General features: G+C 41.3%; 1 protein-coding gene and 1 long non-coding RNA gene across 2 annotated transcripts in view; one reads left to right on the forward strand and one right to left on the reverse strand.

Annotated features, from left to right (window-relative positions):
* LRRC2 (leucine rich repeat containing 2) overlaps positions 1-16,042 on the reverse strand; it is a 462,509-nt gene extending 446,467 nt beyond the window's left edge. The window contains exon 1 of the mRNA XM_073632967.1: positions 15,898-16,042. The gene's annotated coding sequence lies outside the window, so the exon portion shown is untranslated. The remainder of the gene's footprint in view (positions 1-15,897) is intronic.
* The window catches only part of LOC141146585 (uncharacterized), a 31,067-nt gene continuing 28,038 nt past the window's right edge, over positions 15,276-18,304 (forward strand). The window contains exon 1 of the long non-coding RNA XR_012244965.1: positions 15,276-15,412. This is a non-coding gene — a long non-coding RNA (uncharacterized lncRNA). The remainder of the gene's footprint in view (positions 15,413-18,304) is intronic.

An 18,304-nucleotide genomic window follows, 5' to 3' on the forward strand; every position in this document is an offset into this window, starting at 1 on the left:
AAATAAAGAGTTTTGGCTTTAGGTAAAATCATCCTGTAGGCACTTCATTTTGGCACCCAAAACAAGACCCTATCTACATAATCTTATAGAAAGTACATTTATTTTTTGAGAAGACAGAAACGATAATTGTAACAGGATACCCAGGAACAGAAAACTTTCCCTTAGCCACCTATAGGTACAAGCCTACTGTGCCTAATGGTAAATCTGGCCTTGATAATATGGGCAATACCTTAACAAAACAAAGGCTTTGATAATTGTAGACAACTGACCAAAAGCTCGGATACATTGATCTATTCAATCACCCCTAATTTATTTTGATATCCTCTTTGTCTGTAGAATATTTTGAAAATCGAGAGTTCAGTTTACTATATTAACAGTGGCGACTCATGCTCCATTTTTGGGAGGAGGAGCAGCAAGCAAAACAACCACCACCCCCAGCCCTCCGTTCGTTCGGTCTGTCTATCAGTTAAACCCCCCACCCCCACCTAGTCGCTCGCTCGTCCACCCACCAGCCCCGCACTTACTCCATCTAGGTCACAGGCAGCTTCGGCTTCTTCCTGCTTCTCATCCTCCTCGGCGGCTTCACCCTGCGTCTCCTCTTCCTCAGTGGCTTCCTCCTCGACAGCCAATAGGGTCGCTTCTCCTCTCGGCCAATCGGGTCTTAAGACCCGCTTCCTGATTGGCCGAAAGGAAAAGCAGGAAGACAATAGCGAATAATAATTTGCTATTGTTACACAACTAGGTAGGCTCAGGGTGCAGTGCTCTGCGCCCCGAGCCCATCCTTTTTTGAAGCCAATTAGAGCCTCAGGCTTTAATCATGTGCTTCAAAAAAAAAAAATTGAAATCCATGCGCCAGGCGCCCTGCATGTAGATTAGGGGCTGGGCGCATGGATTAGGGGGGCGGCGCCCCTGCCCCCCTAATGGAGCGGCCACCACTGCATATTAACACACTGAGCAAGAGAACTATTACTTACTGAACATTTAAAAGCAAAATTGCAATATTGTATGGTTGTGCTGTTGTGCCTAAGATATATCTAGAGAATTTTATTGCTAACGCTGTGAAGATAAATATATAAGCCCAATGGAAGTCCTGACATGAATGACCTTTCATCCCTATGTTTTATTATCAATCATTCTACTTTTGTAATTAACCAAGGAATCATATATTAGCAAGACCTGCTTTTGAAAGAAAGACTAATCTCCTGGTTGTTCCACATATAAATAAAGCTGGCTATTAGATTTATTTCAGAAAGTACATCTTGCAGGACTTTCCGTTATGTTAAGCTATTGATAACAACACACTCAATTTCCAAAGCTTGTTAAATGCCCATAATACACGAGGAACATAAAACTGTTTTAAGAGATAATGCTAACATTTCTTAATGAGTGAGTTCTTTTAGAGAAAGTCCTATTTATGAAGCAGAATATATCTCACATTCAATATAACTTTTATCTTAGATCTTAAATAATTACTTATTTGTAAGCTGTAAGTATTAAGCATTCTTTTCATCTTTGCTTGTAATGAATAGTAAAACTTTAGTTTTGTTTTATCCAGTTGTCAGAGAGAAGCCATGACAACAATAATGTGTTAATGTAGTATAATCTTGTATTATAATGATAATCCTTAGCAATGATGAAGTACAAACAAATTAGTTTGTTTTAATCGACTTTTCATTAGCAAACTCGAATAATAGCGTGGCGGTGTTAATAGAAGTTACAAGTTAGCTCTTACTTCAGCTGAATGTCGTAGAGTTTAATTAATGCTACTAGAACACAATTTAAGCCAAGGTTCACATTGACAGTGGGAATGAAATCATGCGAGTTCAGATGAACTTCGGGGGCGATTTCAGAGACAGCTGTGCGGGCTGCACAGATGTCTATGGAAATCTCACCCTGAAGTCACCAGAAACTACTTTTGGGAATCGGTGCGGCACCGCAAATGCAGTTGATGGTACCATTGTCGGCAATTGCCGCCAATTTGGCATGTCAAATCGCATGCCAAATCGATCCAATGTGAACCTAGGCTCAATTGTACTCTGGAGTTGTCCGCAAATAGCAAGAAAAACAAGTGGAAAGGAGATGCATAGTGTGCATTTGTGCATGTGTGTGTATATATATATATACAGTTGTGTGAAAAAGTATTTGCCACCTTTCTGATTTTTTTTTTTTGCATATTTGTCACACTCAGATCATCAAACAAATTTTATTATTACACAAAGATAACCCGAGTAAATACAAAATGCAGTTTTTAAATGATCGTTTCATTTATTAAGGCAAAAAAGCTGTCCAAACCTGCATGGCTTTGTGTGAAAAAGTTATTGCCTCCTAAACCTAATAACTGGTTGTGCCACCCTTGGTGGCAACAACTACAATCAAGCATTTGTGATAACTGGCAATGAGTCTTTCACATTGCTGTGGAGCAATTTTGGCCCATTCTTCTTTAAAGAATTGTTTTAATTCAGCCACATTGGAGGTTTTCCAGCATGAATGGCCTGTGTAAGGTCATGATACAGCATCTCAATTGGATTTAAGTCCGGGCTTTGACTAGGCCACTCCAAAACCTAAATTTTGCTTTTCTTTTAACCATTTGGAGATGGACTGGCTGTTGTGTTTCTGATCATTGTCCTGCTGCGTAACCCAAGTGCACTTGAGCTTGAGGTCAAGCTGATGGCTGGACATTCTCCTTTAGGATTTTCTAGTAGAGCTCAGAATTCATAGTTCCATCAATTATGGTAAGTCTTCCAGGTCCTGAAGCTGCAAAGCAGCACCAGACCATCACGGTACCACCACCATGTCTGACTGTTGGTATGATGTTCTTTTTATGAAATGCTGTAGATGTAAGATGCAACAGGACGCAGATGTAACAGGACGCACACCTACCAAAAAGTTACATTTTTGTCTCATCAGTCCACAGAATATTTGCCTAAAAGTCTTGGAGATAATCAAGATGTTTTTTGGTAAATGTGAGATGAGCCTTTGTGTTCTTTTTGGTCAGCAGTGGCTTTGACCTTGGAACTCTCCCATGGATGCCATTTTTGCCCAATCTCTTTCTTATTGTTGAATCATGAACACTGATCTTACCTGCTGGAAGGATCCTGCTATAACACACAGAGAAAGCCCTTCCTGGAGACACAGAAGCAAGAGAGAGGACAGTGGGAGCAGGTCAGCACTACTGGGGATTTAGAAGGGGAGAGACTGCTACATGTAGCCATTTTTCCCTGAAGACAGCAGTGTGCTTAAGTCTTTATCCTTACATCCTTGGACTGGTGGAGAGTCAGTCTGGAGGACTGGTGTGGTGTGTTAGCCTGATGGGCTAGTGAAAGGGCATCTGCAGCCAGGCCAGTTGGCAGTGCCTGAAGAGGTGGTGCTGGGATCAGTAGCCACAGGAGGAGAAGTGAAACCTGCTTCACTGTACTTTTGCTACACATCAAGTGGCCTCGGGTTCCTGCCTGTAATGCGTGATTGCTTAAAATCTGACTGAGAGCCTGTGTTGCCAACCTACCAGATTGAAATTTACTGGCACGACACCCAAAATTTTCTGGCACAGCCAAGTTTTTACTGGCATATCCAAAAATTACAAAATTACAGTTTTAATTTCAAATTTTAGTATTTAGGCTACAAACAAGTACAATATGCAATTAGCAATGTGATTTAAGGTAGATATTAGGGCAAAAAACATATTTCTTATTTTATTTTCGATATAGTAAGTAGCTCAGGGACAGGACTCGGGAGGGCAAGAAATTAGAATAGGAATGCACACACACACATGAAGTTGACTCTCACAGTGACAACGACAAAAGTGTGCAGCAGCACAGATGATGCTGACTTCTCACCGGCACGACATGTCCCCCTCCTGAGTCACAGTGACAGTCTCTCTCCAAGCCAGGTGGTCCCTGCAGTCCACTCCAATCTAAACAGCACTGACAGTCCCACTCCTGGCCTGCCCTGCTCCTTTCCTGCAGACCCACACATGAGGCTCTGGCCGCTCTGCTTGACTCCCTTGCACCATGACATCACAAGACATGCTCGGGCACCGCCTCGACCAGAGCTGCCCGAACACACTGTAGCAGGCACTTGGATGGTCTCAGCTGGCTCTGGACTGGGCCGAATATCAGAGCCATATTTTTTACTGGCAACTTTTTCCTTTACTGGCATTTACTGGCAGGAGAAAATTGCCTGTTTTTTACTGGCTTCCAGTAAAAATACTGACGGTTGGCAAAACTGCTGAGAGCCTGTCGGATCTACAAACAGTGTTGCAAATGAGACTGTATATAGGAAGAATGTCCCTGAAGTTGTTGTTGAAGTCTTGTTAAAGTCAAGTTTTCAACCCTCAATAAATAACAAAAAACAAAGGCACGACTGTCCCCTGTCTCTTGAGTGCCAGTGGAAATTCTGTGTGCCTGACTGTACAAAAGTGGGGGTGGGAGGGGTTCAGTTCATCTGCGGCTCCTTAGGGGATGTGCTACATTTTCCCTGCGTGTGATTGTGTATTCTTTGCAAAGTGAAGCTTTACCTCCTTTATTAAGCTTTGAAGCAAGTGCACTTGCAGCATATTTGCCTTTAGTAAAATAACCCCATAGACTCATCTGCCGCCCCCCTTATCTGTTCCACAAAGGCCAAAAAAACTTTAGATTTTATGATCCCCTCTCTAGCATCACCATAATGGGATAAACTGTATGTGCTTGTATAATGAGTATTGTATGTGTGAGTTTCAAGTAGGTGAAAAGGTTGGATGTACCCAGGAAAGGGAGCCATGTACACTGTAGAATATGAAGCTGATAGTGTATGATAGCTAAAGTGCTGCTGATTTTTTCATACACAAAAGGAACTGAAGTGCATGTGAGCCCCCTAGCTAGTTTCTGGTACAGCCTCTGCTATGTTCAGTATTTGGCTATATCCAGTCTGCCCCTGTGTTAGGATATTAAGTGGGGGAGTGGCACTAAAAAAGGTCTGAGTGTGTAATCAAGCAGGAACTGGTGTCCATATGGTACCCTTCCTCTTTATGGAAGGGTACCATATGGACCCTTGTTGTTTTAGGATGTCTATGGAAGATGAGACACTTCTGCTGAAAATAGTTGGGCCTCAAAATGTTGGGCAGCTTGTAGCACCTCAGCAGGCATTGCCTTTATAACTTATATAGAGCAGGAACTGTAGTATTGCATAGTTGCCGACAGTCCTGATTTTCCCAGGACATTCATGGAATTCAGACCCATGTCCCGGTCTGACCGTGTCCCAGGAAGAATCCCAGAAAATTGGCTTTGTCCTAGAGGGCCGTAGCTTCCGCCTGTAAAAGCATGGTCGCGGCCGACTTTAGAACTGCACATGCGGTGCTCCTCATCTCTGTGCTGTCAGCTGTGTTCTTACTCTCTGATCATCTCTATCATGTCCACAATCTCTGAACCCATCTCTTGTAGTAGGTCTGCAGTCTCTTGTATCATGCCTGCACACTCTCTGACCATCTCCTGTATCATGTCCGACCCTCTCCTGTATCATGTCCGCACAACTCACTGAAGTTCACCTGTGGTAGCATGTCATCACCATCTCTGACCATCTCCTGTAGCATGTCCGCACAGTCTCTGACCATCTCCTGTATCATGTCCGCACACTCTCTGACCATCTCCTGTAGCATCTCCGCACACTCTCTGACCATCTCCTGTATCATGTCCGCACACTCTCTGACCATCTCCTGTAGCATGTCCGAACACACTCTGACCATCTCCTGTAGCATGTCCGCACACTCTCTGACCATCACCTGTACCATGTCCACACTGTCTCTGACCATCTCCTATAGCATGTACGCACACTGTCTGACCCTCTCCTGTAGCATGTCCGCACACTCTCTGACCATCTCCTGTAGCATGTCCGCACAGTCTCTGACCATCTCCTGTAGCATGTCCGCACACTCTCTGACCATCTCCTGTAGCATGTCCGCACACTCTCTGACCATCTCCTGTATCATGTTCGCACACTCTCTGACCATCTCTTGCATCTGTTTGATAGGATCTGCCTGGGGAGATGGTGTTTGAAGTATCTTTATCTGCTGATTGTTTAACTTTCTTGTATACACATATTGCTATTGCCTTTCTCTCCCTCTTTCCCACCTTCCTTTTCTTTCTTTCTTTCTTTCTTTCTTTCTTTCTTTCTTTCTTTCTTTCTTTCTTTCTTTCTTTCTTTCTTTCTTTCTTTCTTTCTTTCTTTCTTTCTTTCTTTCTCTCTTTCTTTCTTTCTCTCTTTCTTTCCCTCTTTCTCTCTCTCTCTCTCTCTCTCTCTCTCTCCCTTTTTCTCTTTTCCTTTCTCTCTTTCTTTCTCTCTCTCTCCCTCTTTCTCTTTATTTCCCTCTCCCTCTTTCTCTTTTTTTTCTAACTCTTTCTTTCTTTCTTTCTTTCTTTCTTTCTTTCTTTCTTTCTTTCTTTCTTTCTTTCTTTCTTTCTTTCTTTCTTTCTTTCTTTCTTTCTTTCTTTCTTTCCTTCTTTCTTTCCTTCTTTCTTTCTTTCTTTCTTTCTTTCTTTCTTTCTTTCTTTCTTTCTTTCTTTCTTTCTTTCTTTCTTTCTTTCCCTCTCTATTTTTCTCTCTCTCTCTCTCCCTTTTTTTCCTTTCTCTCTCCCTCTTTTTATTTTTCTGTCCCCCTTTCTCTCTTTTTCTTTCTCTCTCCCTTTTCTGTCCCTTTTCCTCTCTTTCTTTCTCTCTTTATTTCTCGCTTTCTCTCTCTCCCTCCACACCTCTCTTCCTTCTCCCTTCATCCCTCTTTCATCTCAGACTCTATTTAACCACACACCCTTTAAGCCACACCCAATATTTAGCATAGTTTAAACCATGTCTATTTGTCGCTGCGGCGCACTGCATTTTTCCACTCTGACCAAACATGCCTACAAATGAATGCCCTGCCCCTAATTAAAATAATACTCTGCCTACAGACAAAAAAGTGTCCCTAAAAATGTTTTGAGAATGTTAGCAACTATGGTATTAATACCAGCATGTGGAAAATAGTTTTATAGAGCCTGATTTATGTTAATGCCAGGGTTGTAAATTGTAGTTATTTGAACTTTACTTTTCCAATAAACTAAATGATTTTCAGTAACATTTTAAAAATGAGAATCACCAAATTTTTATGTCTCCTAAGCATGATAGTGGACTAGACCTCAAAGAAGCAGAGCGCAAAACCTTTACCGGCATTGTCAGAACTGCCAGATTTGGTTGGAATTAGGTGATGTCAGTGGCCCTAGCAGTGGATTAGTCAGGCAGGCTCCACACTCACTGGGCTAACGTTATTTGGTCCTCATACATGGCACATCGCTCACCTATGGATAAGATCTGGAACCACCAGGGAAGCAAGACTGGAGTTGAGCTATGCCACTGCATCCCTGCATCCACTCCCTCTCTGCAGTGTTTTGGGGGCCTAGGCCAGTAGCTAGCTAAACAACCCCATCCTTCAATTTAGTTTGCAGGAACAGAGTTAATCAATCAGTAATATGTTTATGCTTATAGGTAGCTTATGGCTGCAGTTTTACTTTAAGAGAAAAAGATTATTTTATCTACTATATTGTTTATAGCACTGCCATATTACACATGTGACATGGAACCCAGAACCATTCTTCTCTTCCTCTGCCCCAGATTGTTTACAATGTAAGGTCCTACAGTAGTGTAGTACAGTAATACTGTACAGAATTAAAGTGATTGTAAAGTCTTGTTTCTTTTTCTTAAAAATATCAAACATGTCATACTTACCTGCTCTATGCAGTGGTTTTGCGCAGAGCAGCCCGGATCATCCTCTTCTTAAGTTCCCCGCTGGCGCTCCTGGTCCCTCCCTCCTGACAAGTACCCAGAGCTCACTCCCGAGCCGCGGCTCTGCATGCCCATTCACACACAGAGCCATGGCTCAAACCCTGCCCCTTCCTTTCCCTAGTGGCTCCCACTACTGCTGGATCGAGATGGGGCTCAGGTAAGTATTGGGGGGGGGGTGTTATGCATGAAGGTAAAAAACCTTGAGCCTTTAAAAACATTTTAATTGTATAATGTATTATTACAGTATATCATCACTTTCTGTGTAAAAGTCTTTCACATAAGTAAATATATTTAATTCATACTATATATCCTTTCCCTGTGCAATTTATAGTTATACAACTTTTGAAAAAATCTTTTAGTTATAAAAATCTTATAGTTATAAAAACTACAAAATGATGAGGATAAAATCGTGGTATGCCTGATGACTTGCCATTAAAGTTCTTGTTCTGTTTCTGTTATGGAAAGTTATGTTATAACTTTCTGTTAGTGAGTAGCAACTGTTTCTTAAAGGATAAGTTCACTTTTTAGAAAAAAATAACAAATGCACATTTTTTTTGCAGGTAAAAAAATGTGCATTTGTTGTTTATTTTGGAGCTGGTAAAGCATTGCACTAGGGATCAGCAGAAACAGAAAAAGGAATTGTCAAAAATTGTCCGCCGACGAACCCAAAAAATAGAAAAAACGAAAAAAGCTCCCGCCTCCATGGGAGGCCTCCTGTCTCTTCGCTTTGACAGCTGCTATATAGGCAAAGGGCGGGGTCACCCGGTGATGTAACCAGATGACCCCACCCCCTGATGATGTCATGTGACGTCATGTGATGTCAGAGGGGGGCGGGTCATCATGTTACATCAGCAGGTGGCCCTGCTCTTGCCTATATAAGAGCTGTCACTTTAAGCATCATTAAAATCACTGCTCCTGAAAAAACAATCATTTACTAGTGGAGTTCCACCCTTTTAAAAGTCAGCATCTACAAAAAGTGTAGCTGCTGACTTCTAATAACCAGACACCTACCCGTCACACGGTCCAGAGATGTGGGTACACGAAGCCCCGCTCCTCCCCCTCTTCTCCGTGGCACCGGCATTCTAACTGTGGGTGCTCACAGCTCATGCGCGAGCCACCCTGCACACTGTGAATGGACAGGCAATCTTATGGGACCTGTGACATGTCCCAGAAGATTGCAGGGAGGGAGGGGGGAGAGGTGATCTTCCTTCTGGCGCCGTGGCACCAGGGGAGGAGGTTGGAGCTGGGGGCCTCTAAAAAAGGGTACCAGCTCCCCCCCCAAAAAAAAAAAAAAATTACATGTCAAATGTGGCATGTCAGGGGGTCACCAACATTTAAAGCGGAAGTTCAGTTTATGGGTGGAACTCCGCTTTAAAAACTTTTTTTTTTGCATTTATGTCCCCTGGGGCCGTACCTGGGTTCCCATACACTTTTTATTGCAATAACTTGCATATAAGCCTTTAAAATGAGGACTTTGATTTTTTTCATGTTCCTGTCCCATCAACTTTAATAGAGTTTGCATGTTCACTAGAACTTTTTGCCTGTTCGAGGTGTTATGGTGCGAACCAAACCGGGGGGGGGGGGGGGGGGGGTGTTCGGCCCATCCCTAATAAAGACTACAAGCAGCCATTCTGACTCACATTGCACAGCCATGGTTCACTGTTTTCATAGTCATGAAGCCACTCAAGAACAATTATGTGAAGTAGATGCTAGTGCAAGTGCATGTAGACAGCACAGAGGAACAAAAAAGGATGGAAAATAAAAATGATATTTCATGAAAAAATTGAAAATATTTATAGTACACAATGCTTTAGCAAACTAAATATCAGCTAGGGTTCCACTTTAATCTCCTGTTTTATGTAGGTTATTAGTCCACTTTAAGAATTATTTTTCACCCGTCCACAAACTTATAACCTCCTTTGCTATAATTGTCTATAAATACACAAAATGTGGTTACTAAAGGGGGTAAAGAGTTTCCTATGTTACTCTTGTTTTGACAAACAGTGTTCATAGTGTAAGTGGGTCTTGTTCAGTGCTGCACATGGGCTGGATTGTGCCATATTATCTCTATATTGAAATGATGTTGCCATATCATACTAATGACTGTATCACAGCTGCCAATACTCTTGAGAAGAAATAATTACAGGCATCAGTACCCTACAGGAGAACAAACCTGCTGAATCCTGTTACTATGGATTGTCTTGTACATTTCCCATCGTTTAAACAACTTTTTTTTTTTACATATTAGATAGAGTAGGGAAGTGTTAAAACCACTATCAGGTTATTCTTTACTGCTTGAGTCCCACAGAACAGATTAGCCTTTGCTTCCTGTTCTGAAGATACAACAGAGGAAATCGCTCTAAAGTAAACTACATTTCCAGCTTACAGTGTTGTCTCCAAAACAGGTGTGCCTGTTGCAGGATTTTCCTTCGCACTTTGATTTTTTAGATTTCCCTTAACTTTCTGTCGTGCTGACAAGGTTTAGAGGGGTAAGTCCTCCCTTTGGGGACAAAGATAGCACTAAGAACTTGACAAAAGGTCTATTTTTTTTGCTTACTTCATACAAAAGTAAAATATAAAAATTATACTTTTAACCGTTTGCTGACCGCCACACACAGATGTATGTCGGCAGAATAGCACAGGCAGGCAAATGGGTGTCTAGGTACGTCCCTTTAAATGTGCTGCCTTTTGGGCACCCTGCACGCAACGGGAGCATGCCCCTGGGTCCTGGGAACCCGATGTTCTCCGGCGGCCCGCGATTGCGGTGTGGAGAGGTACAACGGGTAGATGCCTATGTAAACAAGGCATTTCCCAGTTCTGCTTTGTGTCATGACAGAGATATATATGGAAAATCTGCAGCACTAAGCAAATAATGATCAGTATCAAAAATAAAATTAACATATGAAAAAAAGCAATATAAATAGTGACACATGTTCCGTGAGAATTAATGTCCAAGGTGTAAATAGAAAAAAAAAACAGAGGGGGACACAGACAAGTCCCAAATGTATTTCAAAAGGGTGAAGTTCAAAACATAAATGGCTGACAGTCGCAGAACTCCTGAGTGAACATCCAAAATGTGACAGAGGTAACATAGATGATCCACCACCAAAAGCACCAGTCGCTTACCACAAAGGATAGACTCATACAGGTGTACACCTGATGGGTCAAACAGGCTTTACAGGATGACCAGGGAATTCAGGCTCACTAAGTGGATACGGTCTTCAGGCAAACACTCCAAAATAATGGATAAAGCAGGTAAACCGAATGGGCAAATAAGCCCAACCATAAAGAGAAAAGAGAGGAAGAACAGGGCACATAGCGTAATTCCGTAAGGAATATTTATTGGTGTAAACATAAGAGTTGCACTTACATTTTCCAGAATAAAAACAAGCGCTTCAAAATAGACAGTAACCAGGGGATCAGCGTAACAAACCGTCGCATTTCGCCTAAATAGGCATTTTCTTGTGTCATGACAGAGATCCACTTCTCCCTGTGATCGGGAGCAGTGATCACTGTCATGTTAGTGGTAGCCCCTCCCCGCACGTTAGAATCACTCCCTAGGACATACTTAACCCCTTCATCGCCCCCTAGTGATTAACCCCTTCCCTGCCAGTGTCATTTACACAGTAATCAGTGCATTTTTATAGCACTGATCGCTGTATAAATGACAATGGTCCCAAAACAGTGTCAAAAGTGTCCAATGTGTTTGCCATAATGTCACAGTCACGATAAAAATCTCAGATCGCCGCCATTACTAATAAAATTAAAAAGTAATAATAAAAATGCCATAAAACTATCCCCTATTTTGTAGACGCTATAACTTTTGTGCAAACCAATCAATATAAGTTTATTGCGATTTTTTTTTTTTACCAAAAATATGTAGAAGAATACATATCAGCCTAAACTGAGGAAGAATTTTTTTATATATATTTTTGGGGGATATTTAGTATAGCAAAATGTAAAAAATACTGCGTTTTTTTTCAAAATTGTCGCTCTTTTTTTGTTTATATCGCAAAAAATAAAAAACGCAGAGGTGATCAAATACCACCAAAAGAAAGCCCTATTTGTGGGAAAAAAAGGACGTCAATTTTGTTTGAGTACAACATCGCATGACTGCGCAATTGTCAGTTAAAGCGACGCAGTGCCGAATTGCAAAAGTGCTCTGGTCAGGAAAGGGGTAAAATCTTCCGGGGCTGAAGTGGTGAAAGTCATCTCCAGCCTAAGATCTTCTCCAGCCTATTTTGCCTACTTCTGTCTATATGCACTTGCTCCAACAACACCTGCACATCATTGCTCTTGAGCTGCTTCCTGATAGTGACTAAGGTGGTCATTACTTGTATGAGACTGCTTGTAGTCTCATCCAAGGGTTCATGTGACAGAGTAACAATGCAGCAGCACAGCTGGGAAACAGATGTATTATAACTGCAAGGAAAAGAGACCTTTATGGCAGGATCACCGGATATTATTTTAATGAAAGCTACAGATTTACAAATATTGAAAACAACCTTTGAAGTTACATTATGGTGTTAATGAGATTTCAGAGATTAGGTTTAGATCTCTTTTAACTCAATTTAACCTAATTCATAAAACATATTAATGCAAAAAACAAATGTTATTAAAATATTCATCAAATAGCTGATTTATGAGAAGTAGAATAACTAACATGGGTACAGAGGTAAAATCCTAACCCTATATTGTTTCCTACTTCTTACAGGAACCCATTGACTGCTCCAGTTTTAATAAAGCTGTCTCTTAGTTAAAACTGCAAGCAAATTAATGGAGACCTAAACAGACAATACAGTGAAGTGTTGGTGAGTCCTTTGACTTAAAATGAAACTCCATGCATACAACTAAATAGTTGTCTATATGTATCTAAAACATACAACTCTGCTGGATCATTCCACTACTTCCTGCATTAGGATCTCTAATAAGTCAGCTCACTGGACAGATGTGATGATGCTAACTCACTCTCCAAAAAGGAGACTGAAGGCAGAGAGGTGACATAAAAAGCCAATCTGTTGAACCTGCAAGATGAATTGCTCATTCATGTGACACTTGACAAGGACAAGGTTGGCTGAACTCATTACAAATTTTTGGGCAAGTAAAACAGTAAGCATTTATTTATTTCATCCACCATAGTCGGGAACTTGCAAGCTCTTGACTAGAGTTGCCAGCTTTTCACTTATCTTACTGGCTCTCTGGGAGGTGGGTTCAGTTTTCCAGCCTTCTGGTGATTGACAGAAGTGACCATGGAAATATCTGCTGAGAGAAGGGTTCATGTCTCTCTTCCCTACAGTAGCAGCCTACAGTGGGTGAAAATGAGCAGGAAGAATGGGCGCCTGCTGAAGAGTGAGCATGGATTATCCTAAGGTCTGCCTTACCTCTACTTTTGCCTCACATGGTATACTGCAACTATTGATCACCATTTGTATTTACAAAAACAAAACTACAGTGAGGACATGAGGTGGGGACAGGCTTCAAGGCTTGTACACAAACGTGGGGGCGGGGGGGGGACACACCGTACCAAGAGATGTATGACAGCAAGGAAACAGTGGTGGCAAGAAGTGGCCATTAATGCTCACATCATGCTCTGCAGGACTGGTATGGATTTGCTTATTTTGAGACCAGCACTAACAATTTTCTTGTTCCTCTATCCTGGCTTTATTGTTTTGCTTATTATGTATTTCCAGCAGCACTAGCAATTCTGCATTTTTAACTGGAAAGATAAGTACTGATCTGAGGGTTGAGGGAGCAACTCTGAGCCTCCCTACCTCGCTCAGAGCCCTTCAGACTCCCACAGAGCCACACAGGACCCATTATAGTTCAGTTCACCCCAAAGAGTACCTCACTCCAGCATTCCAACTCCCCTCCCCACCTTCATCCCACTCACATGGATGAGAAAAAAGGGGGGGTTGAATCGCGCTAAAACAGATTGGTGATCATACACATCATCACCAAACCAAATATTTAGAACTAAGTGAAGAGTTCCCCTTTAGTGTATACATAATATACAAAACACATGTCAAATGAATAATCAATCCAAAAATAAAATGTTCCAAGTGATAATAAAAAGTCCATGTATAAAAAATAAATCACCCTAGTGATATTAAAGTATCTTAAAAAAGTTCCAAAAAACATAAATTCTTGCTGTGAGAAGAAAAAAACGTGCTTGCTCCACCACCGTGAAATCAGACTGGCCGCTTACCAGAAACTCATGATCCCCCGTTATAGAGGATCAGAGAAAGCTGTTTGTTAATACTGCTTCGAACCACGACCAATGGATCAGAGACCTTATACCGAGATGGGACATCAAAGACTACTCACATGTTAGTAGACAATAGTAGGCATTTAGTGTAGGGGCAGAGCGACGTGTTCTCGTCACCTCCCATTGCTGCTGTTGTTTCCAGTAGGACGGGCTGTCTGTGAGCTTCCGGCCGGCGCTCCAGACTACACTACATACCTACTATTGTCTACTAACATGTGAGTTTAACCTTTTTACTTATCCAATAATGTCAATGATTTTACACTATATGGAGCCTTTTTTTCCTTCTATGACCATATCTGCAATGCTGTGGGCTGATGTCTGAGTACCTGTCAGTGTGAACACCTTTAGCCTGACCCTGCAGTCTTTGATGTCCCATCTCGGTATAAGGTCTCTGAACCATTGGTCGTGGTTCAGTGTTGGAGCAAGCGTGTTTTTTTCTTGTCACAGCAAGAATTTATGTTTTTGGAACTTTTTTAGGATACTTTTATATCACTTGGGTGATTTATTTTTTATACATGGACTTTTTATTATCACTTTGAACATTTTATTTTTTGATTGATTATTCATTTGGCATGTGTTTTGTATATTATGTATACACTAAAGGGCAACTCTTAACTTAGTTCTAAATATTTGATTTGGTGATGATGTGTATGATCACCAATCTGTTTTAGTGCGATTCAACCCCCCCCCCTTTTTTTCTCATTTAATCTCACTGTGTTTGTGTTACATAGATGAATCATGGCTATAATTGTTATTGTTGATGTATTTCACCGTAGCGCAGTTACTCCCCTCATTTTTCTTACCACTGACATGGATGCCAAGGCAGTCATCCTTGGACTGACACAACCAGAGCAGAAGCAATATTTTTCCATCCAATGATACAGATGGAGCAACATTTTTTCCTTTCAGTGACACCAGTATAGCAGCCTTTTTTTTCTTCCAGTGACACCAATGTTGCAGGGACATTTTCTCTCACATTGATGCCAGGCATTTCTTACTTAATGCCATATTTTTCACCACTATTAATCTTTTCAATTTGCTGCAGTGTGCCATAATAATTGGCTCTACTTTGGCACATACCACAACCCCTTAATTTCTGTGCCACACATATGACTATTACCCCCAAACCTACTTCTCCCCTTTGTCCTGCCCTTGTCAAGCACATATTTAGTGTTTGCCTGCAGTGTCACTTTAAGAAACAACTCGTTAGCTTGCTAGATACATGAAAGTGAAAGTGATCCCAAATATCATGTGTACTGCGCTATACATGTAAGCTTTGCAGCTTTACAGAGCACATGCTACCTCCAAGCACCACTTTTACTAATGAATTTCAGTAGTATGAAGCATGAAGCCGCTTTGGGAAAGGTAAGAAGGCATGAAATAAACAGCATTAATATAAGAGTTTGAAATCAAACTATTTGCCATGGGAAATAAATCAGCGTTGAGCTTTGCCCAAACATCTGCTGCTCAATTCACGACAAAACATGCTGTACTGAGCAGACTGGTATTTAGATAAAGGGTGACTAGGAGCAGATGTTGTTCTGAACTTGGGCACAGAAATGCTGAAAGTATTAATGTTATTGAATTTTTTTTTTTTGTCGAAAAACACTTCCCAAAATATAGACATGCTGATAAAAGTCAATAAAGCAAAACATACAGTAAGTCACGTAGCTGTAACAATAATCAGGCTGAACTTCAAAGTAATAATATATGATTGCCCGTCTGGCTAGCACAGCTATTGTAGCTTTGGTGCTCCAAGCAAAATGGAAGTAATCTATTTTTAAGTGGATTTAACCTTTCCAGCTAAACTATTTCTAATAACGTACTGTAAACACACAGCGCTCACTTACAATGAACAACACAGCCCAGGAGTTCAGAGAATGGCTTCTCCACCATACACTGCACGCTGCAGATAGCCTTCCCTCTTGTTTACAGCAGCAGATGCAATAACTGAAGCATAGCTCACAGTCATCCAGGTCAAACCTCACAGCGTGACTTGCCTTTTAGATGGACTAATATTCTATATTTGTAAGCTGATAACATGATCTCTAGAAGCCCAAGTGCCAGGGCCTCCTGTATGATAAAATATCTGGAGAATATAAATCAACACGAGTTAAGGGGATGCAACATTACAGGGAGAGCATCCATTGCTCATCGTTGAAGTGTTGATAAATTAAATGTTAGTCAAATAAGTAACCTTGTGTCTGAGCAAACTGTATGTGCCATATGAATATATATATATATATACCCCTCACATTTTTGTAAATATTTTATTCTATCTTTTCATGTGACAACACTGAAGAAATGACACTTTGCTACAATGTAGTGAGTGTACAGCTTGTATAACAGTGTACATTTGCTGTCCCCTCAAAATAACTCCACACACAGCCATTAATGTCTAAATGGCTGACATCAAAAGTTTATGCAAAATTATTGAAAGGGCTAAGCAGGGAAATGTTTCAAACACAGAACAAACACTTTTAGTTTAACCAGTACAGTATTCCTCCATAAAAAATCAAGTGGTTAAGAGCATGTCTGCTCGGAAACTAAGGAATACATTATAATACAATACAATAAATTACATCATCGCAGGAAGTTGTATTCTGTCTTATGAGAAGTTTTGTGACTCTAGTCTATGTGTTTTTGATATGAGACTAGCATGCAAAAAAACAGATGATCATTCAACCGATATCATGTATACCAGGCTATAAGAACAGTGTGCATCCACAGGTGTTCATCCATACCTGTATGCATGTAAATTTATTTATTTCAGGTACTTGTATAGTGCCGTCAATTTATGCAGATATACTGTATATATATATTTTTTAAATTATTATACAGAATTTATATAGCGCCAACAGTTTGCACAGCACTTTACAATAGAAAGGGAGACAATACAGCAACAATGAAATTCAATACAAGAGGGTTAGGAGGGCCCTGCAAGCTTACAATCGAATAGGGAGGGGCTGGTGAAACAAAAGTTAGTAACTGTAAGGGATGAACTGATGAGGGAAGTAGAAGATTTGGTTATTAGCTGAAGGCAGGATAGGCCTCATTGAAAAGAGATTTGTTTTCAGGGATCACCTAAAAGTGGACAGAGTAGGAGATAGTAGAACAGATTGGGGTAGTGAGTTCCCGAGGATGGTAGAGGCTCTGGAGAAGCCCTGGAGATGAGCATGGGAGGATGAGACAAGGGAGCTAGAGAGCATGAGGTCTTGGGAGGAGCGTAGAGGACAGTTTGGGTGATATTTGGATATATAAATATATATATTTTGTGCATTCACATCAGTCCCTAACCCTCAAGCAGCTTAATCTAAGGTCCCTAACTCACATTTATACATGCACATAGTAGGGAAAATTTACACAGAAGCCAATTACCAGCATGTCTTTGGAGTGTGGGAGGAAATCGGAGTACCCGGAGGAAATCCACACAGGCAAAAGATGAACATGCAAACTCCAGGCAGGTAGTGTCGTGGTTGGGATTCAAACCAATATTCAGGTCTGTGTTTACCAGCATACAGCCACATCCTGTCATTGATTTGTACAAGCGGCTGTATTTATGCAACACTGGTGACTCCTAGGAACAGAAATACGATTGCTCTTTTATGCTGTTTGGCCATCTTCTACCCCTCACCACTCTATCCAAATCTAAAAATATTTAACTGCTTGCCGACCAGCCTCCGTCATTATACTGCGGCAGGTTGGCACGGCTGCATGAATCGCCATAGGTGTACATCGGCTGCTTTAAGAGCAGGGGGCACGAGCCGATGTGTGTGGCTGGCTGCCGCGATGTCCCCCGGCGACCCGCAATTGATCCTCCAAGAGCCAGAATGGGGATCTGTCAATGTAAACAAACAGATCCCCCTTTTGACAGTGAAGTAGAGAGAGATCTGCTGTTCCTAGTGTTTAGGAACAGTGATCTCTCTCTACTCCCTGTCAGTCCCAGCCCCCCACAGTTAGAAACACCTCCCTAGGGAACTCTTAACCCCTTGATCGCCAACTAGTGTAAACCCCTTCCCTGCCAGTGACATTTACATTAATCAGTGGCTATTTTTAGCTCTGATCGCTGTATAAATGTCAGTGGTCCCAAAAAAGTGTCAAAAGTGTCCGATCTATCCGCTGCAATGTTGCAGTCCCGCTAAAAATCACTGATCACCACCATTACTAAATGTCAATGGTCCCAAAAAATGGTCAAAAGTGTCCGATCTGTCCGCTGCAATGTTGTAGTCCTGCTAAAAATTGCTGATCACCGCCATT

The sequence above is a fragment of the Aquarana catesbeiana genome, linkage group LG01, assembly GCF_042186555.1.
Source record: "Aquarana catesbeiana isolate 2022-GZ linkage group LG01, ASM4218655v1, whole genome shotgun sequence".
NCBI lineage: Eukaryota > Metazoa > Chordata > Amphibia > Anura > Ranidae > Aquarana > Aquarana catesbeiana.